Raw genomic sequence first — 14,599 nt, forward strand, 5'->3', positions numbered from 1 at the left:
CAGAAGTGTGTTGGCTTCATCAACACAGCTTCTGTGTGGGCGGAAGCCAGCTTGCTCGTCTCTTAAGGAGCGTTCGATATCTTTGAGCCTGTTTTATATGATCACGGCTAGAATTTTGTAGATGGTGTTAAGTAGGGTAATTCCCCACCAGTTGCCGCAGTCATGCAGGTCGCCTTTCTTGGGCAGCTTCACGATGATGTCTTTTGTCCAGGACGGAGGCAGCTTTTCATTGCTCCAGACGGCGGTGATGTGTGGATAAAGAATTTCCGCTGATATTTGCGGGTCGGCGATCATTAGTTCGGGCTGTATGCCATCTTCGCCCGCAAAACTTACAAGCTATTATATATTATTTCGTACTGTTTTCTTAAGATTTAGTTTCTTTTATTTTTGTCTACTCTGCGGTTTTGTATCTACCCTTCGCTTTTCCAAACAGTGTTTGAAATCTCCGCTTACCAACAAGATTCCGAAATGCGCTTTACAAGAAAATTTTACGTCAAATAAGTTCGACTCAAGTGGTTAAAGATCTAGCGCCTATGTGAAAAGATCCCATTACGGCCCTAAGAACTGCTAAGGCGGTATCGTATCGCGAAAGGTGGGTGTAAAATTCTAATAATTTATAACAGTAATAAACACGTGGCAACAATGACTCTTTTGCGTGTTTGCATATTTAAAATTCGCTTTATTATACCTTTGAATGAACGCCATTGTTTCACCGTTCATTGAAGTCACCAAGTGAATGCTAATCAGTCAATCAATCAATATGAGGCATGTGGATGTCAGTCAATCGATTAATAATTATAATTTGTATTATACATTTCCTCGAGTGGTTGAGAGGACAATAGCGCCTATGTGCGTGTATAAAACCTGCATGCGTGGGGTATCTAAAATAATATAGGGTGCATTCTATGCTCCATTTCGATTTCGTTTGGCTGCAGTTTTGGGTTTTATCCTCTAACTGCTTTTAGTTCAAGATTCTCTGACTCCTAGTTGGAGCTTAGAGTATCAACAAACGCCATCGAACACGTTTTTGTGCAAGGGCTCTAAGTCAATTTTAAGTCGTATTCAATGATCGCATTTCAATCACCATTCAGCGGAGCCAAGTGCTTCGTGGTCTGCCTAAATTTTGTCTTGTCAGCTGGAAGGGGTTCCAACGCTGATATTAGTAGACGATTTCCCCGTTACTCTTTCTCAGGGTGTGGCCGATCTATTGCCTTTTGCATCTGGGAATTTCAGTAGCTACCTCGGATTGATTTGCCTTCCTCAATAACTAGGAGTTCGAGGCGAGAGAGTTCGCATTGTGTCGCGCAGGCAGCGATTAATGAACGTTTGGAGACGCCTTCTGATCATTGCGATGAGCTTCCATGTTGTACAGCCGTATAGCGGAACAGATTTGAGGCATGCATTGAAAATTTGTAGTTTGGTGTGCGTAGTTATTTTGTTAGTTTGCCAGAGCTGAAGGAGGAAAGTGTGCTGAACGACGCTTTGACTTTTGTTAATTCTGCTTTCAGCGTCAGTCTCACCTCTTCCTTCTGCGACTCCTCTTTCATACATCCCAAGTAGCAGTGCCGAGTGCCTAGTGCTGAGCCAATCATTAGTTATTGCAGTACCTGTAGGGAGGCCGACGAGCCGAATGGGTTGGTGCGTGACCAACATTCGGAAGCATAGTGAAAAAATGCAGATGGTGCCAATATTAGGCCGTTAACTGGGTCTCAGCGAATTTGACAGAATCGTTCAGATAGGCTGACGAAACATGGGATGTGTTTACAAAAAAACTGAGATAGTGTCTACGACAATGTTGCTCTCTTGCAGTCTGAACATCGACTGATTGGATGACTGTACGGATACGTGTGAAATAGAGAGACCGCAGATGAGAACCCTGTGACGTGGCCACCGAATTTGCTCGCACAATTTTATGTTTCACTATAGATAATAGCCAAACCTGGTAATTCTATCATCATTGATTCGAAAGTGCCCGGGTTTGAGACTCTGCCGGCATGAAACAGCAAGTGATAGAAGAAGTATTTTCTACTAGCGGTCGCTCCTCGGCAGGCAGTGGCAAACCGCTGAGTGTATTTCGGCCATGAAAAAGCTCGTCATAAAACGCCGTCTGCCGTTCGGAGGCAGAGTAAAGCTGTAGGTCATGATAGGCTGTTCATTTCATCAGACAACTTCGTGTCACGAAAACGGTGGCATCATTTAAAGGAGAAGCTGTAAAGCGACATTCCAGTCCAAACCTTGATAATATAGAAGTTTTCGAAGTTGTTATGGAAAATGTGCTTAAGAGTGCTCGCCTTCAAATTCCAGAAATACCTAATACTAAAAGCCATATCAATCATTCCAACCCATATGCCAAATCACTCGTAAAATAAAGTATTTCATTTAAAATTTATTAAAAAAAACAACCTCGAGCTAGAACATAAACCGCACCCTGTACTATCGCAAATTGTACATCTGTGCACTTGCAATACATCTCAGTGAAAATTTATCACTCTACTGATTAATGGATTAGAACATTAATTGCGCACACTTTACAGCCAACTGAGCTGATGAGTGCCTGTAATGATGGCGCATTGATGGCTAACTGCACGTTAAGTGTGTCATTATTTTTTGCTTGAGAGAATGAAAAGGTGAAAAGTGACGGCACTGGAGCAGGATATCGAAATGAGATATGGGCAATATAGACAGAAATTGATTTACCTTGCAGGAAGTGAGTGAGAAGAGGTGAGAATACACAAGGGCGGAGGATGAAGATGAAAATTACAGGTAATTTAACAAATTTAATGAATCTGCGAGAGAGCCGACACGAGGAAATGTTCACAAATACCAATTGTGGAAATTAATACCAACGACGGCAGGATGTGAATGAGTGCAGCGTATATGAATATGTATGTATGGATGTGTAGGTTTATATAGCCATCACCTTATGCAAAAGACAAGACGCCACTTACAAACAGTAGATGGTTTTTGTGATACTCTGTTTCATGGTGCTGAAGAATTTGGTCACAATGAGTACAATTTTTGATATATACGCGCTTGAGAAAAGTTTATGAACAAGTTTGAGCCGGGTAAAAGCTGTTGAATTGAACATTCACAGAAACTGTTCATTCAGTTAATATTCGGCGCGCACTGTCTGCTGATGAAAATGAAGAGTTAACTGGTTGATGGAAATAAAGGGTGGTTAAGTTTCAAGGGCCGATGCCGGTATAGCTCAATTACGTATGGAACAAAATGTCGGCCAAATGGCCGCCGTGGCCTCGGTGGCACACCTCCATCCGATGGTCCAAATTTTCGATGACGCTGAGGCATAATTGAGGTTCTATGCCGTTAATGTGCCGAATTATCTCATCCGTTAGCTCTTGAATTGTTGCTGGCTTATCGACGTACACCTTTTCTTTCAATTAACCCCAAAGAAAGAAGTCCAACGGTGTGGTTGACGTTTAGATGTGGTTCACATTCAACACCGGCCCTTGAAATGTAACCACCTTTTATGACGATGCTATGCGTGACACGAAAGAAGGTATTGATAAACTTTATGATACGATGGATTAACGGCACAGTGATTATTTCAGAGATACTGCTTCACTGTTTGTGCTTAAAAGCATAGAACGGCACAAAAAGACCCTGAACTTTAAAAACAACAAAGCAAAATCTGCTCTAACCCTAGACAAAAAGCACCTCAGATTACTCTGTGAAGCACTTACAGGCAATAAACATTTCAATGCAGCAGGAAAGGAATGATGAAGAGGAGTCCTTGGAACACTTAGTCATTAATTGTGAAGAATTGGGGTCGCAGTTGACACAGAATACTGGGCACGTACCTACTAGGCGATGAGCTGGTTGGAGTCCTCGCAATACTAAATAATTCAAGTTAAGCACTTAGGGGTGCATTATAGACCAATCTCACACAGTCGCAGTGCATAAAGGTCTTAGCCTAACCCGTACGACCATTACCGCCACCATTACCAGTATGCTTAACAGAATTTTCGATGCAGATTACGAAAGCTGAAATTTGACACTTTGTCTTTATTTATTTGGTTTGAAAACTTCACAAGCGGCTCGACGTAGTTGAAGGAATATATTCAGAGAATTGACAATGCAAGTTTATACCTCAAAAGCGACAGTGATGACCTTCAAAGTACCTCCCATCAACTGAAGCTGAAACGCACTTAAGCCAGCGTTTGATCCCGCTCTCAAAACATATCTGGAACTCTATTTTCGATCTAGTCTTCAGAGCCGACTTCAATTTTTCCATTATTTCCTTTCGGCTGCCTCAACTGTTAAAACGCGTTCCTCGCAGTGGTTTTTGACTCTATCATACAGGAAGCCATAGAAGGTGAATTAGAGATGGCGGTTGGATGGTATTCGTTTCGTTCTTGGTCGAAAATTCACGGATACTGATGGATCAACTGTGCGGCGCCGCGTTTTCATGGCACAAAATTCACCAGTTGTGTTCCACAAATTCTTTCTTGTTAGGCGAATTGCTTCACGTAAACGTCTCATAACGTCCGTAATAACTGCGTGACCTTCTGGTGAAAAATCGTGGTGCACAATACCGTTGTAATCCATAGAAACAGTGAGTAGCGCTATCTCTTTTGAGTCACTCGCCTGGATAGCACGCCATACTCATAAATCTACTTCTCGCCTCCAGTATTGATGAAAAATATTATAAAACTATTTCCAAAGTCAATGTTGCGCAACACTCTTTAGTGTGTTGATTTAAAATAGGCCAAATAATCTTTTTTGACGAAGCGCATTTTCATCTCGGCGGCTATGTTTGGATCATCAAGAAGCCAATGCATCCTCTGAGAATGACTGCTTGGTGCGAATTTTGAAGCTATGGCAGCATGGGTCCATATTACTTTGAAAATGCTGCTAGAAATCCCACTTCGGTCACCGCCGAAGGTATGATAAAACCTTCTTGAACAGTAGGTAGGTAGGTGAAATGGTGGAAGTACCAGTCTGGCGCTCAGCAAGTAGCGCTAAAGCGCCGCTTTGATATCATTATGATACCTCCAACAGGCAGCCAGAGCTGTTGGTGTAATGCAGAAGATTGATGGGATTTATTTTGGCGCAATGTCCCAGCCTGTTGAAGAAAGAGGCACTCAGTGACCTTAATCTTCTAGCTGCCACGCTCGAACATTTACAGATAAAGTGCTCAACAGTCTCCTTTTCTTAAAGGTCGCCACAGCTTCTGCAGAGGGGACTAAATGGTAAACCTTACTCTTCTGTGTATGTGCCGATCGTTCCATGACCGTTAAACAAAGTTACGAGTTTGGAAACTGGATGGCGTGGCGTCTCCACTACTTCTTGTGTCCTGCGCCTATTGCACTGAGCTAAGAGGTTTTGAAATAGCACACGAAAAAATGGAGCTACATCTCCCCTGCGGTTTTCTGAGAAATAAGACCTCTCAGACCAATTCAGTCGAGCCCTTCTTAGCGAGCTGTTCAGCAATTTCATTTCCCTTTATATTCCTGTGTCTTGGAACCCAGATCGGAGAAATGTTTCCTGCACACCCAAGATATCTGATCTTTTTCTTACACGAGTTGACTAGTTTTGAACTGTACAACGACGTCGTCAGAAAATCGTAAAAATGTTAATAACTCTCTCGCTCCCACAATCCCAAAGCATTTTGCATGCCTGCAGCATCGCAAAAACTTCTGCCTGAATAGCACTAGCAGCATTCAGCAGTTTTAGTTAAATAAATAAATGGGCTGATTTAGAAAAAAAATCCCGCCTCGGACTACCGATTCCATCTTGGAGCCGTCAGTAAAGAGAGGGGTACCATTTTCGGTACAGATTTTCCCTTCGTTCCAATCCTGCTTACTTGGAAAAATTGCTGTGGAACAACCCTCACACTCCAGTTTACGTAGAGAGATTTTTACATAGTACAGAAATATGCGGTGTTAACTGCCAAAAAATGCTACCGCGTCCATTGAGAGATTACCTCTAGAAGCCCACTTCCCTTTACCTGATTCCAGTTTGGGCAGTGATGGAAATAACGTGAAAGTAGATGGAAAGTATCTGCAAAACGACATTAAGAGCAGCGCGACCTTTTGTAGCCGAAAATTCAAGACAGGTGGTTTGATGATCCTTGGTTTCAGCAGAATGGCACGTTATGCTGTACACACCATGCGACAATGCAATGGGCGGCCTTGGAGCTGCGATTTGATGCTATTAGATTTTGCGCTACCTCGAAGCCAGCCGAGGCAGTTACATGACTGAGATCTTTGGTCTATAAATAATGCGAAGGTTTGCTCTTTCAAATAATAAATGAGATTTATACCAGTAAAAATTGTTTTTGTTCGTTTTCTGATTGCGAAAAAAAAACAAAGAATCACTACCAGGTTGCGCAAAATTAATCATCCAATTTTGTTTCTGAATACATTTTTTAATAAATAACCAAAAATGATTTTGAGTGATGGACATTTGTATACTGCAGCTGCCTGATTCACAAGTGTCGAAAATGATTAATGTACGGCGCCATTTGCAAAAACTATAAATCTTCCGATTGGGTGATTAATTTTGCGCCACCTCTTATATGGCTTACTCTATAAGAATGACACTACTTATTTCGAAAATGATTGACGTACGAAGCAATTTGCAAAAATTATAAATCTGCCGATCGGGTGATTAATTTTGCGCCACCTCTTACAAGGTTTACTCTATAAGAATGACACTACTTATTTCGAAAATGATGGACGTACGACGCCATTTACAAAAATTATAAATCTGCCGATCGGGTGATTAATTTTGCGCCACCTCTTACAAGGTTTACTCTATAAGAACGACACTACTTATTTCGAAAATAATGGACGTACGACGCCATTTGCAAAAATTATATATCTTCCGATTAGGTGATTAATTTTGCGCCACCTCTTACAAGGTTTACTCTATAAGAATGACACATAAGTAGCGTATATTTCGCTTTAAGTTCAGTTTAAATTAACTCGACTTTAAAATAAAATACATATTTTTATAAATTAAGTTGTGAATTGAATATCAGTAAAAAGCAATAACAAAAATATTTTTCCACTTAAAAAGCTTTAGCAGCTTATGCTTATAAGATAGGAGTCTCCGACAGCGAGGAATGCAGGAATTGTGGGGGAGCAGGGCTCAATTAAACTGTAGAACATCTTTCAAAGCAGGCTTAAATGATCTTGGGGCACCAGAGTTTGATGGATTGGAAGACATCTCAGCAGTCGGTCTCCTTCAATTCGCAATAGAAATAGGCGCCATGCAGGTGGACTATTTCAAAACGCATAACTAAAGAATACCATCTGGTATCGCTACGGACCGGACAAGTCTGCACGTGACTGCAGGTCAACCAGGTTAACCTAACCTAACCTGAAAAGCTTTATTTGCCCGAATTTTCATCAAATAATTTTTTTTAAACTTCTCTACATAAAATTCTCATTACACCCAAACTTTTTACTTAAATCTTTAAGACACAACTAGTAAAGGCGCAACAAAAAAAAAAAAAATAGCAGCCTTTTCCGAACATTAAGTAAATCACGCTGCTACAATTAAACCTATCGATTACGTCGTGCTAAGAACCTTGGACTGGCGCTCAAGTAAATCCTTAAATACATTTTACATTAGATCCGCATTCTTCTTAGAAACCAACCACACATCCATACATATTTACATAAAAATAAGTGTACGTGACCGTGACCATAAAAAAATCACAAATCACGCACACATCCCTTACACACACCAACATGCAACAAATCATCTACTTTTACCAAATCAAAAAGCATAGAAAAGCAAAAAAGTGGAAATAGAAATGCACGAAAGAGCAACACTGCTCAAGGTTAAGTGTTAAAAAGCACTTTAGCACCACACTCAATACATAATTGAAACATTTTTTGCATGCCCTCACGCCACCACACCAAACGCCCACCCGCCCGCTTCGGTTTGCTTGCTGCAGTATGTGAGTTTGTGCCATTTTTTCACTTCTCCATTTTTCGCTTTTCCATTTTTATTCCTTTTCTTCCGATTTGTGGTGTTAACAGTTGTGGATTTTGTTGTTGTTTTTGCCCCTATTTGCACATTTTCAATGTCATGAAACTACTTAATCTTGGCAATAGCAAACGGAGCACATGCCGTTACTGGTGCAACTGACGTAACCGATTGCATGGTGCCGCTCTCGGTGTCGCGTTTGCCAGCAATCCGGTTGCTAAGTGAGGCGTTGTTGACGTAATGGCAAGTTGAGTCGGTGCCAAGTTGGAGGCGCCACAAATACATGAAGGCCCGAAGGATTTGCTGCATTTTATGTAGGCAATTGCAATTTGTTTTTAATTTATGTGCCACAAAGTAGACAATGCGGCAGTTGAACGTAGCAGATAAATTAAATGATGACATATAAATCGATATGATGTAAAGTATTTATGTTTGTAGGAATGTTCATATAACAGCAGTTAAATGAAATGACAGTCTGCTCAAGTTCAAATAGTTTTATGTACGATTTACAATATTTTGAGCTACGCCTGTCACTGTGTGTTCTTTCCTTGAAAAAAAAAACTAAATGTAAAAAAATTGTGCTACACTTTTGTTAAATGCCAACCAAAGGAGACTTTAAGTTGATCAAAGTGATACACGAGTAAGAGCATCTAGAAGCATTAAGGAAGCGTTGGACTGATTGCTTACCTCGGTAATTACCGTTAAGGAAGTAAATATTTACTCCGATAGCCAAGCGGCAATTAGGGCCTTGGGCTCGTTGTTTGTGCATTCAAGATTGGTGGAAAATGTCTGGCTTCTCCCTCGATTGCATCGGAATACTTCGACATCAGGCGTATTTGGGTTCCCGGTCACATCAGCATAGAGGAAAACTGCTGGGCTGATGAGCTGGCTAGACAGGGAACTTTGGAGACGGTTTCGTCGGGAAAACAGAGAATCGGGGTTCTGCGGTCGGCTCCTGGAAAGATGGGCTCGAGTCAACTCAGCGAGCGCTGGGTTAGTGCGCGAACGTGCAAGATCGCGAGATCCTTCTGGCCACGGGTAGATCGGGGACGCTCGAGAGAACTTTTAAGGCTAACAAAGCCCCAGCTCTCGAATTTGGTGGGCCTCCTTACCGGACATTGTCCGTGAGACTTGGGATTGCCTCAAGTCCGCTCTGCAGAAGCTGTCTGGAGGATGAGGTGGAATCATCTCAACACCTTCTTCTCAGCTGCCCTGCTCTCGTCTGACAAAGACTTAGACATCTGGGCTCTCATGTTTTCGCTACGCCTGCGGATATATGTAGCAGGTCTAAATATCATAAATTTGGCGAAGTACATCAGTAGCTTGTTGCGGCTCACTACGAACGCAAATCAGCCACCGTCGGCGTCGTCGTAAAATGTATGGTCATCATCGTCTCTAATCCCAAGGCTCCTTCTTCCTTCTACCTTCCCTTCTCCTTTCTCCTCTCCCATGTATGGCATCACAACGGACGAATTTTCAATATTTGTCCAAGTGTGCCCTAAGCTAGGGCAGCCATTTAACCTAACCTAACCTAAGAGCATCTACATTATAAAGGGTTTTCCAATAAGTGGTAATATTTTGATATTCAAAGAAAAATGATATTTTTTAATATAAATGACCGGATGTTGTTTTCATTATACAGAGGAAGGTACGCCGTTAATAGTGGAAAATAACATCAGGCAAATGACCACCACGACCACGCTTACAGGACAATATCCTCTTCATGAAATTTTCCATAACCGAACTGCAAAGTGGCTGCCCTATGTCCTCGATAGCCTCACGAATTCCATCTTTGAGGTCTTGAAGCGACCCTGCAAGCCTGGGCTGTTGGCGTAGACCTTCTCTTTCACGTGGCCCCAAAGAAAAAAGTCACAAGGTGTTAAATCACAAGATCTCGGTGGCCAATTGTGACCACCTCTTCGAGAAATAAAACGGCCCAGAAACTTTTCCCGTAAAAAAGGTCAATGGTTTCGTTGCTTGTGTGGCACGTAGCGCCATCTTGTTGAAAATAAACGTTGTTCAGATCAATACCATCCCATTCCGGCCATAAAAAATCGTTAATCATCTCTCAAAAGCCTTTTTTAAATAACACCTGTTATTGGAAAACCCTTTATTTTCTTTTAATCGTTGTATTCTTTGCTGTTTGGCAATGGATAAGTATTGATTCGACAGAAGTCTTTCTGCTCTACAAAACTATGTTAAATGTATTTTTGAGTTATTTATTCTTTATTAGTTTTGAGGCTTAGAAATGGAATACCCAGGAGGCAAAAATCAACATTTTCGGCACCTGCTCTTCTTTGCTTTTCATCGCGGTCAAAAAGTTGCCGAAGCAGCCCTGAACATTTGCGACGTGTATTTGACGTCGATGATACGTCCCACAGCGGACGGCCTTCTGAATTCGATGAAGAAGGTCCCAAATTACTTTCGAAGGAGAACGGTCGCCAAAAGATATGATTGAGGTACGACGCTATTTGCAAAAGTTATAAATCTTCCGTTAGGATGATTAATTTTGCGCCACCTTATAGTTTTAGTTTAGTTAATCACTGTGATAATTAAATTTATTGCTCCGTTGGGTTGAACTCGTGCCTTTGAGTTCAAACTAGTTTCTGGTTATCTTGCCACAGTGAAAATGAGCCTTAGGCAAAGCTAACGTCAATACCAAATTTTTTTTCGAGGTTCCTTCGGAGATCTGCTTTCACTCCCTCAAGTTGACATATTTTGCGATGAAAACAAAGAACATATTTTTCAAATGCTGCCATTATGGTACGGAAATTGAAATAATAAGCTAACTCTGTGTGTGTCGTTACGAAAAGTTCTTCTAAACATGCGATTTAACCTTATCACCTCTCCTTTAAGGGGTAACACCACTGTAGAAATTTCAAAAAATTGATTTTTTTTTTATAAGCTTAAAAAATTCTTTGAAGCTTTTAAAATACAGAACAAAAAGTTTTATACGTTACCGAAGTCTATTTCATAAATATTTTCAGCTTTTAACCAAGCGTTAGTGACTGCTACCTAACGACTTCTCCAAATTTCCAAACTTTAAACGCGTTTTTCTCAAAACACGTTTTCTGAAATTGGCACGCAGCATAACTCAAACAATTTTAAATATTTTTAATCAGGTTTTTCACTACGTCTGTATAATAACCTTCTTAAGAGAAGAGCGTAGGGGATTTTCGATAGATTAATTTAAACGATTGTTATAATTATTTAAGTGCTGTTTTTTTAGTCCAAAATAGAGTTGTTTCCTTCAAATGCTTGCTAATTCCACAAAAATAAATATTTTTTAAATCCCCTACGTGTTTCTCTAGCTATTCTTATCTAGATTAAGAAAAAAAAATGTTTCTTTGTTCCAGATTAAAATTTGCACCCTCTGTGCTGCGTGCCGCGGAGCTCCTTCAAGAGAAACCAAATTACAAAAATGTCTCCAATGCCGCATTTTTGTAAAATTTTTCGATAAAACTTTGTAGTTTTGTATTTTAGTATATAAGTAATAACTTCCCAAATCAGAGTGATTGTTTCCCCTTTCCTTCTATACAAAAAAATTCTTTAAAAATCGTGTTTATTTTACGCGTGTTCATTCAAGCGGAGGCGTATGCTGTTCAAGAAGCGATGAACTTTGTTATGGAAAACAGATGGAGAGGCAGATCTATATGCCAAGCTGCGCTTATGGCCTTAGACAGCCCCCCAACCATATCAGGGGTAGTCGAGTCCTGTAAATCCAGGGTGAACTATGTCGGTGGACATAATAGCCTGATGCTAACTTGAGTCCAGGGACACGTGGGTGTCGCGGGAAACGAGATCTCTGACTCTTTAGCCAGGCTGGGATCTGAGACCAACTTTTTTGGACCGGAGCCCGTTCTGCCAGTCTCTTTTGCAGCCTTCAAAGCCACGGTTAGCAAACGGGTTACTACAACCCACAAGCAAGCTTGGCAGGCCGTGAGAGGCTGCAGATGGACAAAACTGATATTATCTGTCATGTCTGAACGACTATCGCCTTTCCTCCTTTCCGCAAAGCACATGGAAAAGGTGGGTGGGCATCTCAGAAAGTGCACTCTGCCCAGCATATGGAGAGGAGGATGAGACAGCGGATCACTTTCTGTGCGTCTTCCGTGCCTTCGTTCGAATCAGGCTTGAGATCTTTGGCATTGATGTGCCAAGGGATTGCCCTGGTAGATAAGAACCTCGTCAAAGGCTGTCGGTTTTTCTACCTGTCTGCAACAAATGAATACAAGAGCTCTGCACAATCTACCTCGGTGCTCGTTCGTTTTACTCTTTTCGAGGTAATTGTTTTGAGTGAGCCGATGCTGGACTGCCTAAGAAACTCCCACTTTGGCTCCTTGGCACCACAAGATCTACTCAGATTTCTTCGGAGGTCGTGTAGATTTAAAGAAAATTAAAAAGGGAATCTGAGTGCATTACAATGGACTTAATTGTGTCTGAGTGCTGTACGTAATAGTCTGTCCCGACAAAAAAAAAAAACATACGAGTTGGGCTAAACCAAGAAATGGTTGCAAAGACAAAAGAAGAAGATACGGAGCAATCTCCTAAGGCATTTTAATTTAAAGATAATTTTACTGCATTCGGGATTTACTAAAAGTAGGTTTTTTGGAGTTTGTTTTACTTAATTTTCATTTCATATTCAAGACCTTTTAATTTTTCATATAAAATGTGTAAGAAAATATTTCGAAATGCCATGCAAAAGCTGCTCATAAAAACACATTTGCCGTTCGGAGTCGGCTTAAAACTGTAGATCCCTGTATTTGTGAAACAACATCAGGAGGCGCACCACAAATAGGAGGAGCAGCTCGGCTAAACACCTAACGGGAGTACACGCGCCAATTATTTACTTTTTTTATTATTTAATTATTTACAAAGCTCAATCAGTGAAACGACCAACTGCGAGAAACATTTATAAGTGCGAGAAATAAATCGCAAGCAAGAAAAAAAACTACTTTCGTATAATCTTAATTAAAATGTCCAGTTAATTAAGTTGCACTTCAGCACGCAGCATTGGCCTTTGTTTGTCCAAAATAGCAAATAGACAAAACGCAAGTAGCGCAGTTGTGCGCTTGCGCCTAAAGCTATGCAAATACTTTTCTTCATTTTTACTTTTTTTTTTCTTTATAAACGAAACAAAGAGGCAAAGAACGAAGCGCAAGAGAAGACAGCGTTGCTGTTTAGAATTTAGAATATTTATGTCTTATTTACTGGACGCTTTGCTCAGCCTCTTGTGCTTTCTCAGCCTTTTTGACTACAGTTTTACGCCTTCTGACCTCGCCTACAGCAACGTTTAATTTCAAACAGACTTTGGCACAACACAAAGCTGCACGCGGAGCATTTACCATTTTTATCACCATTTCTATTTATTCTGCTTGTTGCCTTTCTCAAGACTCACTGCCAAATACACCATTGCGCACACTTAAATGTGTTGGCCGACTGGGCAACAGGGTCAAATGTCAGCAGCGAGCAAGGGAAGAAGTGTTTTTGTTTTTTTGTAGTTTGCCGCCTTTAGAGCCATTGATGCCACGCAGTTGTGCCTTTTGCCTGGGTAGAAACACAAATGACAGCAGGATGCCAGCCGCCTTTTATGTCGCCTCCTCCTATATCTATCTCTCTCTCCCTCTCTCTCTCCATCTATGAAGTCTTCATTGTGTGCTTTGTACACTCAGTTATTTCCTTTTAGCATTTTAATTTGCTTGCGTGCATTTTTAAATGGAATTTTCTAAAATTAATTAACAACAACAGTCCGAAGTCAACAGAAGAAAGACAACTAAAAATGCCATATTTCGCATGCTATTGCAGTTGCAGAGTCGCAAATTTACATTGCAAATGACTAAGCTTTTGTGCTGTGTTAATAGATTATGAACGAACACTTGGACGATGGCTGCATTTGACATTTGCTGAAAAATTAATGAATTAGCAACGCGCAGCTGTCATGTGACAGGCAATGCGCAAAGACATGAAGTGGGCAAAACGGATATCAGTCATGAATGGTCACAGCTGTAAGCTGGCTTACTTGTGGAGTGCCGCTTGTGAACTAACCAAAGGAGTTGAAAATAGTTTGTGGTAAAAATGCATCCATACATATTTATATTCTATAGAGCCAGTGCGGTTGAGCTCCTCTCTGAGTACTCTTATGAGTAATTATGCCAGTTGTGCTTTAGTCTGTGGTCGAAATTCTTTACACAACTAAGCTTTTAAGCTTGACTACATAAGAATGAGCAATACGCGGCTTGAAGTTGCTGGCGAATTATGAGGGATAACAAAAAAAATTGGAAATTTAAAAAACTAGCGAGAAATCTCTAAAAAGCTATCTACTCATGAAAGTTGCCCAATCAATTCCCACCAAAATTAAGAAACGCTTATTAGTACAACTTCTTTAAGCAGCTGATTATATACGTTAAAGCCAGACAGATCGGCCGTGGATTCTCAATTTGATCCATACTTCTACATAACTTATTATATTAAATAGTTCCCAGTCAGCACACATTTCCCGATATTCAAATTCAAAGCTTCGTACGAATTTTCGTTACGAAAAAGCTTTCAGAAACCTGCCTGCTGTTCGAAGGCGATGTACAGAGTTACCTCTATTCGTATCGTATGGTTGAAGTAGCAGTGTAGCACTCCCCAAGTCACA

The sequence above is a fragment of the Anastrepha obliqua genome, chromosome 1 (genome assembly GCF_027943255.1).
Source record: "Anastrepha obliqua isolate idAnaObli1 chromosome 1, idAnaObli1_1.0, whole genome shotgun sequence".
Classification (NCBI taxonomy): Eukaryota; Metazoa; Arthropoda; class Insecta; order Diptera; family Tephritidae; genus Anastrepha; species Anastrepha obliqua.